Below are 14,222 nucleotides of genomic sequence, written 5' to 3' on the forward strand. Positions count from 1 at the left end.
GTGAGTTCTGTGTGGCCACTGCAGCGAATTATCGAACCCAGAGGTGGTGGGTGCTTTGGGAGGAACGGTTGGTGAAAGGGCTGGAGGGAGGCAGCATGTTTGGCCTTGCAGTAATAGGCCTTGGGTTACTGCTGGTAATCCTGTCTTCCTCTTGTGGGATTAGAGGAGGTCAGAACATGTGGCCTCCTCGCAGTTTTTACACAGCTACTTGGCGGGAGAAGGATGAAGCAGTCTGCTTCTGTAAAGATTTCCAGCCTTGGAAACCCTACAGTGCCATTCTACTTTGTCCTATAGGGTCACTGTGAGTGGGAAACAACTCAGTGGCAGTGGTTGGGATATTTCAGTGGAAGCTCCTGGGTGATGAAAATGGTTAATACTTTCAGCTGCTAACAGAGAGGTTGACAGTTTGAGTCCACCCAAAGACTTGGCAATCTACTTCCAAAAAAATTAGCCAATCAAAACCCTACGCAGTTCTGCTTTGACACACATGAGGTTGTTGTAAGTCAGAATTTATTCCATGACAAGTGTTGTATTATAATGTATTATCCACTTTCATTTTACATGTGTTGTTCTTAATTTCTTCAGATAGACTGTACATTCCTTGAGAGCAGTTGTGTTAAAAATATGTAGTGGTCATGGATGATTATGAATTCAAGATGATCCAAGAGTGTTGCCCAGCAGGTTAAGGAGGCCAGTACAATCTTAAGTTGCATTCATAGAAACACAACTCATGGGAGAAATGAGTCAGCCTGCACTGTGTTCTGCCCAGCCTGATCTTTCTACAGCATGGTGTAGCATCTGTAGTGTTACCAGTTATACAGACCTCTGAGCACATGGAGTTTGTCCAGAAGAAATTTTTCAGGTGGGATAAGTCTAGAAACTATGTCTTATGAGGAAAAGAAGAAATAGAGATGTTTGGCTTGAACAAGCAAAGACATTGGGAGGACAGGATCATTTCTTAATTTGTTAATTAGCATAGCTATTCAACTTTCACTAAACAAATATTTGTGAAGTACCTTCTGCATGCCACCCACTGTGTTAGGTGCTAAGGCAATGAGAAAGGTTACTATTTCATAAAACAGAAGTAGTCAGTTTGGATAAGAAAATGTTCTTAGGGTACAATATACTTTGGGTGAGGCATACTTCTCCATGATCCTATGACTAAGAAAAAGGCCATTTGTGTTATTCTTTCTTAATTCTATATCTTCATGTTCCTGTTGAACCGTTTTCTTTTTCCCCTCAAGAACAAGTGTAGCCTGTGTGAGATGTATTGTGATAGAAGCAGGGGCAGACTACCCAATAAGCAAGGTAAGCACGGGCTTCCTTGTGCTTACTTACTAATCCATAGGGAGCAGCACTGTTCCCTACAGATTAGTAAGTAAGCACAAAGAAGCCTGTGCTTACCTTGCTTACTGGGTACTCCATTCCTGTCAAGGATTATAAATTTGAAAAGAGGCTTTGATTCTGTAGGAAGGTTTGGGGTTAAGGGAGAGACAGATGCCAGGTGTACCTAGAAGTAGAATCTTTGATGTGGTGAAAAAATGTGAAACTGTTCAGTATAGATTAGTAAGTAAGCACAAGTAAGCCCATGCTTGTCTTCTTATTGGGTAATCTGACATTGGATAGGAGACATTATGGAGACTTTAAAAGCACAAGGAAGGAGCAACCAGTTCATACTCATGGACCAGGAAAGGTTTTCCTGGGGAATTGATGTGGTGAAGTCTAGACTCTGAGACATGAAGGATTCAGGGGAATTAATCAATAACCAGGGTCAGTGGTCAAAGAGTTTTAAGGGGCTAGAAGGGGGAGATGATGGTTCAGTGATAGAACTTTTGCCCTCCATGAGTGGGTCCCAGGTTCAATTCCCAGCCAATGCACCTCATACACAGCCACCATTTGTCTATCAGTGGAGGCGTCCATGCTGCTATGATGCTGAACTAGTATGAAAGGTGTGGTGATTCACACCCCGACATTAGCCCCCAGAAACCCTATGGATCACAATGGTACAATCCACAACCATTCATGGGGATGGTGCAGGACCAGGCAGAGTCTTATTCTGCTGTGAGTGGAGTCGCCATGAGTCAGGGCCAACTCAGTGACAACTGACAAGGAGGGAGATAATCTAGAAGGAGAACAGATTTAGTCAGCCTGGGGAGTGTTGTTCTCAGCTTACTGGAGCCACCCCAGGAGTATGCAGGGGAGATATCAAGGCCTTGCTCAGGAGATCAGGTAACCTGGATTCTAATCCTGCTTTGACTTTAATATATTGCTGGACCTTGAGGAATTCACTGAGTCTATCTGGAATCAACTGCCTTTCCTGACAATGTATTGGGGGCCTGAACTATATCTAACCTCCTCTTTCCCCTGACCGTTACTTGACACCTCTCCATCACACCTTGAGTATTAGTTTAAATTTTTAGAAAGTTTTCCAGGGTTCAGTATAATTTAGGTTAAGAATCACTGTGCTTGGATTTTGTGGAAATTAAAGAAGCCATTTATCTTATTATTTCTTAATTCTGCGTTGCTGTGTTTCTATTTAAGTGCTCTTCTCCTCAAACAACATTTTTGCCTAAAACTGACATCCCTTTATCTGCCTCCTTCTGCCACCCTCTCGGGAATATCTAGCAGTGGTGCTCTTTGCACATGAATGAAGTTTACAGTAGATTAGAGAGAATCATCTTCTACATGATAGGAACCAACTGTACCTCTCTGAAAAATACTCCACAGACCATTTCATCAAACCTCCATGGGCATCAACTGGCCTGTGGAGCTGACAGCTTCCTTTGTGATTTCTTAGGAAGTTCACCAGGGACAAGATACTCTGTGGCATATCTAGCATAGATCAGTATTATTATTCATTTAATGGGGAAGTCAGAGAGTAGCAGGCACCTACTCTTGTCACTCACCACCTCTTTATTTATTACAGTTGTGAGCCAGAACCCCGCAAGCCACCAAATCTAGTGAGCTGTCTTTGATAAAAGGCGGGAGATAGGAGTAAAGGTGCTAAAGTCAAATTCAGCCCTGGAGTACCTGATTTAACCTATTGGAATTTTGAGCAGGAAGCAATCCATAAACCTGTAGTTCTATATCCTGGCAAAGTCCTCTCTGCTTTCTCAATAAGTTTGAAACACTGCATTGTCATCGCATACCTCTTCTTTCAGAATTCCTGAGTAGTGGAAAGGGTTAAAGTACTCAGCTGCTAACTGAAAGGTTGGGGGTTTGAATCTACCCAGAGGCACCTTGGCAGAAAGGCCTGACAAACTAGTTCTGAAAAATCAGCCATTGAAAACCCTATGGAGCACAGTTCTACTCTGACACACATAGGATCACAATGAGTCGTAATGGACTCTACGGCAACTAGTACCTCTTCTTTCTAGAATTTCAAGTATTTTTCTTGGAGCAAAGGATTAATTATCACCATGTGTCTTTGCACTAAATAATAATAATTATAATTATTACAGTTAACATTTATTGCCTGCTTATTTTGTACCAGGGAGCTCTGGTAACATAGTGCCTAAGGCACTTGACTGCTAACCAGAAGGCTGGTGGTTCAAACTCACCAGCCACTCCTCAGAAGGAAGATGGGGCAATCTACTTCCATAGTGATACTGCCTCGGAAACCCAAGGAGGGGTCGCTATGAGTCGGGTCTGACTCGACGGCACATAACAACAACAACATTCTGTACCAGGTTCTGTTCTGTGTGGGTTTTGTGGAATATTTCATTTAATCCTTACAATGAGTCCATAAGGCTGATGTTATTATTCCCATTTAATAGGTAAGTAAACTGAGGCACAGAGAGTTTAACTTAATTTGCCCCATCATAGACCTAGTAAGTAGCATAGCTGAGATTCTGACCCCAAGTCTGTCTCTTTACTATTATACCTCATTTTCATTTGGCCTGCTGAAAATTTAAGTGCCAAAAGTTATAAAAATTTCTCCTATGTTTATGCTTGGGAATGGCTTAGAGCCAGTATTAGAAACCAGGCCTCTAGCTTTGGGGAGCATCATTCCCCTCCTTCCTTTTTTTTTTATTCCTCCAGGTGGCCAAATAAGGCTAAACCCCAGCTGTTACACCAGTTGCCTTGGGTTCTCCTTCCAGGACTTCAGAGGAGGGGAGATTATTGTAGGCTGTACAGGGCCATCATGGTAGCCTTCAATCAAGGTGTGTCTTAAGGGCTGAGCAGGTATCCATCCATCTTAGAAATCAGTTTTCACTCTGGAAGTGACACCACCTGTCCCCATCTGGACTTTATTGTTACAAACCTTAAAATGTGTGTCACTCCCATGAATAGGTGACCCAAAACATTGGCAGGCTTGATTCCAAGTGGCTGTTTCTGCAGTGATACAGGCCAGGCAGAATGCTGGCAGACAGTACCTGGGGTTCAGGAGAGTTTGCAGCAAGAGCTCAGCCTGGAGGACACGTAAGGGAGTTTCTCAAACTCCGCTAATTATTCCATATGGAAATAGTACCAGCTGGACAAATTGTGAAACATGGGGCTGTCACTGTTACTAAATGATTATGGAAAATTTACATTTTGTATGTCAAGTGGTAACTTAATTTAAAAATAAAAAATTGCTGCAGGTTGCCATCCCATAAGTAATTTGTAGCTTGCTGTGTAGCCAAACACTTCTACAAATAATAAGGAAATAAAACATGAGAATAACAAAATGGCTTGGCATAGGAAGAGAAGGATCCCAAGCATGTCCAGTTACTTTCAGACCAATTTCTAACATGCCACCAAATGCTCAATCATGTCTGGAGCAAACAGGGGGACCTTCTAAATTAAAAATGCCATGTAACAGTATTCTAAGTGGACTTCCTGCTCCTCATTATTCTGTTACATGTCTCTGAAAAGGCAGGGAGGAAGAGGAAAGGGAAACTGGAGAAAATCCTCCATGACTTAGACCCCACAGGATCTCTGTGCTGACAGAATGGTCCAGCCAGCCCAGGAGCACTGGGGCTGATTAATCAGGGAGGGAGCAGAACTCTCAGTATCTTCTCCATCTCCTGCACAGCATCACTTCCACACATCCTCAGAGCAGCCATCAACCAGCCTCAGCGCATGTGTGAAATCACAGAACAGGCCATTAAGGAGAATATATAATCTCTATTTATCACTAGATGTAAAAGGGAATGAAATGGAGTCACTAAAATAAAAACCCAACTGCTAGCCTTTTAGAACGCAGCTTTATTTTTTTCATTGTGTGGGTTAAAAAGAAATGTAAATTTGGATCATTTATCTCAGCTCAAGATAAAAATGGTAATTCTAATATTTGTACAAAGAGTTTGGTTTTTCATTGATAAGAATTAACAGTTTTGCTGGGCCTTATTTTATTTAAGTACACACAAAAAACTAAATCAGTTTTGAAATCAACTGAAGATATATTAAGTAAAACCATCCTTTTTCTTCTGGCTGAATGCCTTCTTTAAAAATATAGATAGTTGAACTCTAATTTTAAATTCTGAATATAATTCAGTCAAGTTCTGAAAATGGACTGTAAAAATGATACCAGGAAAAATCACTTTCATTTCTTATAACCTCTGCCTTAACTTATATATTACAAAATAACTTAAATTTCTTAAACATCCAACCCTACAAACTTCTTTAGAGTTGAAAGATCAAATTGTGTTCACTTTCCACATGCTGTCATGAAGTCCCGGCCGTCTCTGCTACACTGACAGTCTTTACACAGCTATAGAATTTATAGAACCTTTGCCTTTGTTACCATGTTAGCTTTGTTTCTAAAAAGAAAACTAACGAAAATAACTAGGCCCTTTTCCTGCTGTTTTCCTTATGCAGAGAATATTTTCTTGCTAATTTACTAAATTACCTTGCTACTCTGTATAGAACATGCATCCAAAGAAAAGAAAGAAACAATCTGGACCCAATTGAAATTCAAAATGCTAACTTCTTGAATGGTGTGAGAAAAATAATCAGATACCAATATATAATTCAGCTAGCTGTAAAAATCAATCTTCAAGCAAGAATTCATGGGCAGGTGTGGATTTAGAATAGGTCTGAGTTCCAGGGAACTTTTCCATCTTCATAAAGTCCATCTTTCTGAAGAAGGAGCTCTGGTGGTGCAGTGGCTAAGGCATTTGACTGCTAACCAAAAGGTCGGTGGCTCAAACCCACCAACCAGACTATAGCAGGAAGATGAGACAGTCTGCTTCCATAAAGATTTACAGCCTTGCAAACCCTATGGGATAGGAGTTCTGGTAGCATAGTGCCTAAGGCATTTGACTGCTAACTAGAAGTTGGTGGTTCAAACCCACCAGCCACTACTCGGAAGGAAGAGGGGGCAGTCTACTTCCATAGTGATATTGCCTCAGAAATCCAAGGAGGGGTCGCTATGAATTGGGTCCGACTCGATGGCATATAGCAACAACAAAAACAACAAACCCTATGGGGCAGCTCTACTCTGTCCTATAGGGTCACCATGAGTTGGAATTGACTCCATGGCAGTGGGGTTTGGTGTTTGATCTTTCTGAATAGCTGGCCTTACATGTTTGGAGAAAGAACAATGACACTGGGCTTCATTCTAAATAGAAATCTTAGAGACTCACATTAAACTCTTTGGATTTGGAACTATATTATAGGAAAGTGGAGGATTTGATAAGTAGGAGGACTAAAGAGGGAAATTCCAAGAGTGACCTGCCTTGGCTGTTTACTTCTCTGTTCCAAAAGCATTTGCTACTTGGTGGTGCTCTGGGTATCTTTATGCCATCCATTCTGTGTATCCTTGTATATTCTCCTCCAGAGCCCTTTGTTGTTGTTTTTTTTTTTTTTTCCCTAAATGCCTAAGTAGAACAGGGCACAGGAAAACAGGCATGTTCAATGAGCTCTGAGTGGCACAAATGTCCCCTCTTACTGCTATAGTCAGAATTCTGTTTCAATAGAAATTTGTGGAGCCACCCAGGAAAAAATTGTGCTTTGTGCTAGTATCTGAAGGATACAGCATTAGGAGGCCTGCAAATAAACATCCAGGCTTCTGGTCTTTACCTTTGGCTTCTCAATTGCTGACTAATTATTGGCACTGCCATTTGTGTGGCTTTTTACTAGGGACTGGAATTGCTTTGGGTATTGCCTTGGCATTAATCAACACCATTACAAAAGGGAACAGCCTATTAGATCATCGCCTCTCCTCCCTTCCCCCACGCCTTACAGGGTCCAGACAGGATTATTCCCTACAGTAAAATCTCAAGTATCTGCACCAGTCTGGCTGTAAATGACCCCAGTGATGAGGTTTTCCCTGGCTCTCTAGGGAATTGTGTTCTACAGTCTTCCAGGGCAGGTTGAGAAATGTTTCCCAATTTTCAGCCTCAACTTTCTCCTCTGTTCTATTTCTTCCCATCACTTCTAGTTAATGCCCAATACACAAAAGCAGAAACAGGTTAAAATTGGGTTGAATCTATTCCTTTACTGTGGTTTCCAAATCCCTATAGATTTCTTTTCTTTCTTTCTTTCTTTTCTTTTCTTTTTTTTTTTGAACCACCCACAATGAACAGGCACCTAAAAGGAAGAAATAAAAAGTTGGTTTCCTTGAGCAGCAAATTTTTATCATGCACCATGTTCAAGCAATCAGATACATGTACTGATTAATAACATGAAATTACATGACTAAAGGGAAACTTTGCATTTAAAAAAATCTCACTGCAATGAAACATTTCATTGGGCATGACAGTGTTACACTGGAAATGGGTTTTTAAAAAGGAAGAGAAGCTAAAATTAAAAAGCAATGACATTCTACCTCTCATACAAATTAATTTTCCTGAGAAAATGGGCTGACTAAACAGAGTGGAAAGTGGGAAAGGATCAAATGAGTGAGGATGAGTTTGTACACACAAAAATAAATATACAGCGACTTTTGGTAGAAGATAAACATTGTGATAAGAGAAAATTCTTCATAGGATGTCTATATTTCTCTGTATTTCTTGCTCCTGTGGCCAAGTTCAAGCCCTATCACTAAAGTCGTGATTGGATCTAATCCTAACCATCAGTGGGATTAACTCCAACCATCCCAGAGATCTCTCTTAATCAATGGCAACATCAACATGGTGGAAGGGTAGAAGGTGCAGAATCTCCACCAATTTTTAAATGAAGAGCTGTTTCACTAGTGTTCTCTATCAATTGATTCTTTCAACAAATGTCTAATGAGCATCCACTCTATGCCAGCCACTCCTCTAAACACCAGGGATACTTCAGAGAAAGAAGATGCCCATGGCCTGCTGTCATGGAAGGTCAATATTGAAAGCATTTAGGGTAGAGAGAAGTTAAGCAGATTAATATGTACTATGTCAGATGTTAAAGTAGAGGGTCAGTGAAAAAGAGGAAGACCCTCACCAAGACCAACTGACACAGTTACTGCAACCATGGGCTCAAACATAACGACAGTTGTGAGGATGGCACAGGACTGGACAATGTTTTATTCTATGGTATATATTGTTGCTATGGGTCAAACCTAACTCCATAACACCACCACCAACAACAACATGTCAGAGGATGGGCACTGCCATAAAGAAAAATAAAGCAATATAAGAGGATAGGTAGTGATGGCTGTTTAAGTAGGGTGACCAAGAAGGCTTCACTTTGAGAGAAGTCCTAAACAAACTGAGAGTCAATCTGGAGGAAAAAAGTTCTGGGCAGAGGGAACAGTGAGTCCTGTGGCCTAGAGGTGGGAGCATGGACAGTGGGAGGAGATGAGTTGGGGCAGGGAGGAGGCAGTCAAATAATGGTGGTGATTTTAGGCTGTTGTGTGCGCTTCGGGTTTTAGTCTTAATTAGATGGGAATTCATTGGAGGAATTTGAGATGAATCATAATGGAATCTGGTTTATGTTTGTAAATTATGTTTGTGATTACTCTGACTGCTGCATGGACAGCATACTGTAGGCCAGGTCCTTTAGCCCAGGTTGTTTTTAACCATCCCTTGTACTGGGGATAGAAATATAGGAAACATGTTTGTAGGTTTACAAATAATCCAAAACAGGGAAAATAAAATCATGGTCTAGCAAGCCTTTTACTTAACTTTAAAAACAAAACTTAGTGTGCTAAAACACACACACACACACAAATTGCCATTTAAATAATTTTTAAGTGTAAAATGTAGTGACATTAATTACATTCACCACATTGTACAACCATCACCACTATGTATTTCCAAAAGCTTTTCATCATCCCAAACAGAAACTCAGTGCTCCTTAAACAATTCCTCCCCATTTGCCCTTCTCTCTTCCCCTCCCCTGTTAACCACTAATAAAATTCTGTTCATGCATTTGCCTATTCTAGATAGTTCATGTAAGTCAAATCATACATTTGTCTTTTTGTATCTGGCTTATCTCACTCAGCATGTTTTCAGGGTTCATTCATGTCATGGAATGAATCAGAACTTTATAGCTCTGATGGCATAATGCCTAAGGCATTTGACTGCTAACCAGAAGGCTAGCAGTTCAAACCCACCAGCCACTCCTCAGAAGGAAGATGGGGCAATCTACTTCCATAAAGATTTATAGCCTCAGAAATTTATGGGTCAGAATGGACTAGATGGCAGTGAGTGAGTGAGTGACCTGATGGTCAGTCCCTCCCACATGGAGCTCCCTTAACTTTTGGCACATGCCTCTGTTGTCATATTGCTCTGTGCCATCTCTGTTTAGTTGTCTGTCTACTTTTTAACACTGGAAAGCCTTTGAAAACAGATGGTGGCTCATTTGCCTCTCCTTCCCCAGGGAAGACACAATGTAGGGATTCAATAAAATTTTTGGAATCAGTGAATTTTTTTTAGCAATCTGCTAAGACTGGTTAGCCACAATATGATAAGATAAATTAAAAACCAACTGCTTAAGTAGGTAGCTAAGGCCTGCCTTTACAAAAGTTCAGATAGAAAAAAAAAAAAAAAAAATCTCATTTTTAGTAGGCCTTGAACTGAGTAGGAAGCATTAAGTGTGATGTAACTCTTAAAAAAAATTAATAAAATCTTATGGTATAATCGGGAGGTTTGGGTCATTTGCTAATGAGAACAAAAGCATTGTATGGTACACATGATGTTGTACTAACATTCTTGGTCTTGATGTGTATATGTGTGCGTGCACACACATGCACGCACATGCATGTGAACAGAAACATGATTTTCTATTTCATCAGAATAAGGCCTGACTGGTACTGTCTAACTCTTAAGTGCTGATACTAGTAGTTGGGGACAGAAAACTTCAGACTCGGGAATACCCATCTGGTGGCTCAGTGCTTTGTGTTTCACTTGATCTTGGGCTTTGTTAACACCTAGAGAAGAAAGCCCTTTATTTACACATACCTTATAGATTCCACTGGAAGGAAAGGGAAGCCCTGATTTACTTAAATACCACCTTTGTAGAAACATGTACACATGTTTCTAAAATTCAGACAAAGAAACTAACATCAGATAAAACTGCCCCTGGTAAGCCTCACTGGACAGACCCTCTACCCTAGTGTTTCCTACCATGGTATTATGTGTCCAAGGACATGTGTTCCTTGCTATTTCTTTCAGGGAAATACCTGATTACTCTAGGTTATCATTATAGGTTGAGTGCATTTTTGTTTCCTTCACATTTTCTCATTTCTCACAAGCATAATTTAACCAGAGAAGAACAATTCACAGTTGGTTATAATACTGAACAGCAAATCAGTCCTGCTGTTTGAATATAGTACATTTATTGCCTTTAATCACTGCAGTCTGAAGAAGTCATAAATAGACAGACATGGCAGAAATAGTCTACATTTCTGTCACATGCCTCATCGTAATGATTCAGTTCTACTATGTCCTAGAGAGAGAGAAAAAAAAAAAATTACAATGTGCTAAACTTGTGGGTTTACAAATAATTCTTAACTGACATCATATGATTCTAATTTTATCTCATATTTTGATGTTATCTAGTCAGAAGCAGTGTGATCTTATCATTACAACAACAACCAAGAATTTTACCTTTTATTTTGAGTCACGCTTTAAGGAAAAAAATGAGGATTTTTTAAAAATTTGAGAGCAGAGTTTGCTTACCCTCTAGGCAGACAACACTCTTCCCTAGTCCAACAAAATAACCATCTATTTACTCCTTGTACTAATTTCTTGTGACCCTGAGTGAGTCACTTAAAGAGATTCACTTTATTCTATAAATAAAAGGTTTGGAGCATATGATCTCAAACATATTTCTGACTTGAGAAAATTCCTTAATCCTGTTATAATACATGTATTGATGGGAATCAAGTTGTAAAGACCATAGCCAGTTCTGTTTGCTCTCACAGTACCTTATTTTTTTATTCTGTACTGAATATCACCAATGTCAGGGATAGATCAATTGTGCTATTTGCCATATCATATTTGCAAATTCTTAACATATAAGGAGGGAAAGGTTGTAACAAGCAATAATACAGAATAATGTAAGAGCCCTGAAGCCTGACTGTCTGGGTTTGAATTTCAGTTCTACTACTTGCTTGGTGACTCCATTGCTTATCTGTAAAACGGGGATGTTACAAAGATTGAGTGAATGAATAGAAGGTGCTCAGTGCAGTGCCTGACACAGAATGAGAATTTGTCTAATGTTCACTAATGCTCTGCTGTGGGAGTACCTTTGTATAAATGGGCCCATTCTAAGAGCTGTGGGGGGATTGAAAAGACAAGAGCAAGCCATTGGATGTAAAATTGGGCTCCCAGTCCCAAACAAACATGGTAAGTGTGGAAACATTTGGAACAATAGATGATCTCATGGGCCAAGTTGGAGGTTTGAATGAATCCACAGGTACCTTGGAAGAAAGGTCTGGTGATCTACGTCCAAGAAGTCAGCCATTGGAAAACCCTATGGAGCACAGTTCTACTCTGATACACATGGGACCACCATGACTCAGCGTTAGTTTGATGACAACTGGTTTTTTATTATGTTACATAAGCCAGGTCAGATGCACTTGTGGGGCTAGAGTTTCTGTTCAATTTTTTAAAAAATTACCTAAAATTTTGAAACAAGTGTTCTTCCTCTTAATTACTCCTTTACATTATATTGGGTTTTTGTTTTGTTTTGTTCTTTTAATTTCTATTTCATTGTAAAGACTTTTTTACACTCTAAGTGAAAATATGGTAATTTTTTTTGGGGGGGGAGGGAAATACAATCAACATAGTTCTTTAAGGTTCTGAGATATTTCTAAGTTTTCTTTCTCCCTGGGACCCTTCCTTTTAAATTGTTCAAGCTGTTACTGCCCAGAAATAAAGTGGGGCACATAATTGGAAAATATCGGTGTCTAGTTACTTATTAACTCATTAGTGCAATGATGAATGAGCAGCCTCCTAAGTAAAATGATACCCAACTGCAATATAAACAAAGTCACAGACAACTGGCTCATTTAAAACTCATCACATGAGAACAGGGATTTTCTTTTTAACCTTTTATGCTAAGGGATTTTTTTCCTCATATTAACCATACTCATTAATGTCATCTTTTAGATGCACGCATCTAGGATAATTGCAACTATTTTAGGAGCAAGTGTGGAAAAAATCCAAAGAATCAGTATCTTCCTCTCACCATTCAACCCAGGTGTCACTTCGGAAATCAGCCAGTCTGACAAGGTTCTCATATCTAAAAAGAAGCCACCAAAAGCAAAGATGTCTATAATTGGGCTGTAAAGACACCAGATAGAATGATCCTTGTGAACTAAGGGGAACCTGTCATTCAAATATGTATTTGAAATATCTTTGGTTACAAAGCATATTTTGTTCTGTTTTGTTCTTCATTGATCTCCATTTAGCACTGTTCCTTCCTTGCCTAGCCCAGAGCATTGCACATAGGAGATCCTAAACAAAGTGTGTTAAGTGAATGGATAGATGAGCAAATCACTTCTCAAATCCTGCTTCTAAAGCTTCTGTTACTAGAGTTGAAGGTTGGGGCAGGGGTTGTTTTACACCTGGGATACCATTTGGCATTCATTCACTCAATGAAAGTATTTGTTGAGCCTAGTATGTGTCAGGTACTGTTCAAAGCTCTGAAGATGCAACAGGCAACAAAGCAGACAGAAACCATGCCTTCATGGTAATCTCATTTTAATGTGGGGAAGCCGACAATAGGTAAATAAAATATATAGTATACTAGCAAGTGAGAAGTACAATGGAGAAAAATAACTGGTGATAGGAAATAGAAAGTGATGGGGGTGCAATTTTAGAAGAGCTGCTCTTTTTTAATATCAGGTCAGGTAAAGTCTCCCATTGAGAAGAGTCTGTGGACTAAGAGAATAATGCCTTAGTTACCTAATGCCGCCTTAAAAAAAAAGAAAAGAAAAGAAAAGAAATACCACAAGCGAGTGGCTTTAAAGAACAAAAACTAATATTCTCACAGTTTTAGAGGCTACAAGTTCAAATTTGGGTCTCAGTTATGTTGATTCTTTCTGTGGGTGTCTCTCCTAACCCGTGGTGTCTACTGGCAGTCATTGGCATTCCCCTGTTTGTAGGCAGGTCCCCATATGGCATCTCCTCCCATGTGTGGCTGTGTCTATTCTGCTTTATATATATATATAATACTATTCAGAGTGAAGGAGCTCTGGTAGCATAATGCCAAAAGCACTTGATTGCTAACCAGAAGGCTGGAGGTTCAAACCCACCAGCCACTCCTCGGAAGGAAGATGTGGCAATCTACTTCCATAGTGATACTGCCTCAGAAACCCAAGGAGGGGTGAGTCAGGTCCGACTCGACAGCATATAACAACAACAACAACAAACATTTAGAGTGATTAGGTTTAGGACCCACACTACTCCAATATGACCTCATTAACCTAACAAAATACAAATTCTGTTTTCAAACAGGGTCATAGTTACAGGTATAGGGGTTAGGACTTCCACATCTATTTTGGTGAGACACAATTCATTCCATAACAAATAATGATCATTTTTTACAGAGTGCTTTGTAATATATAGGAGCTCTGATGGTGTAGTGGACTCGACTGCTAACCAGAAGGTCAGTGGTTCAAACCAACCAGCCGCTCCATTGAAGAAAGATGAGGTGATCTACCTCCATAAAGATTAACAGCCTCGGAAACCCAATGGCAATCGCTATGAGTCAGAAACGACTCAATGGCAGTGAGTTTGGTTGTGGTTTTGGTTTTTACAATATATAATGTGCTTTCATAAGGTTTTCCCTGGCCAATTCTTTCAGAAGTGGACGGCCTCTTCCTTCTTCCTAGTCTGTCTCAGTCTATAAACTGGCTGTTACCTATG

At 39.9% G+C, this 14,222-nt stretch overlaps 1 protein-coding gene across 1 annotated transcript in view; it reads left to right on the forward strand.

Moving 5' to 3' along the window:
• FRMD4A (FERM domain containing 4A) overlaps window positions 1-14,222 on the forward strand; it is a 440,834-nt gene that overhangs the window by 40,376 nt on the left and 386,236 nt on the right. The gene's annotated exons all lie outside the window — the stretch shown is intronic.

This window comes from Orycteropus afer, unplaced genomic scaffold, assembly GCF_000298275.1.
Source record: "Orycteropus afer afer isolate SDZICR_OR568_19922 unplaced genomic scaffold, OryAfe1.0 scaffold00028, whole genome shotgun sequence".
Taxonomy (NCBI): Eukaryota; Metazoa; Chordata; class Mammalia; order Tubulidentata; family Orycteropodidae; genus Orycteropus; species Orycteropus afer.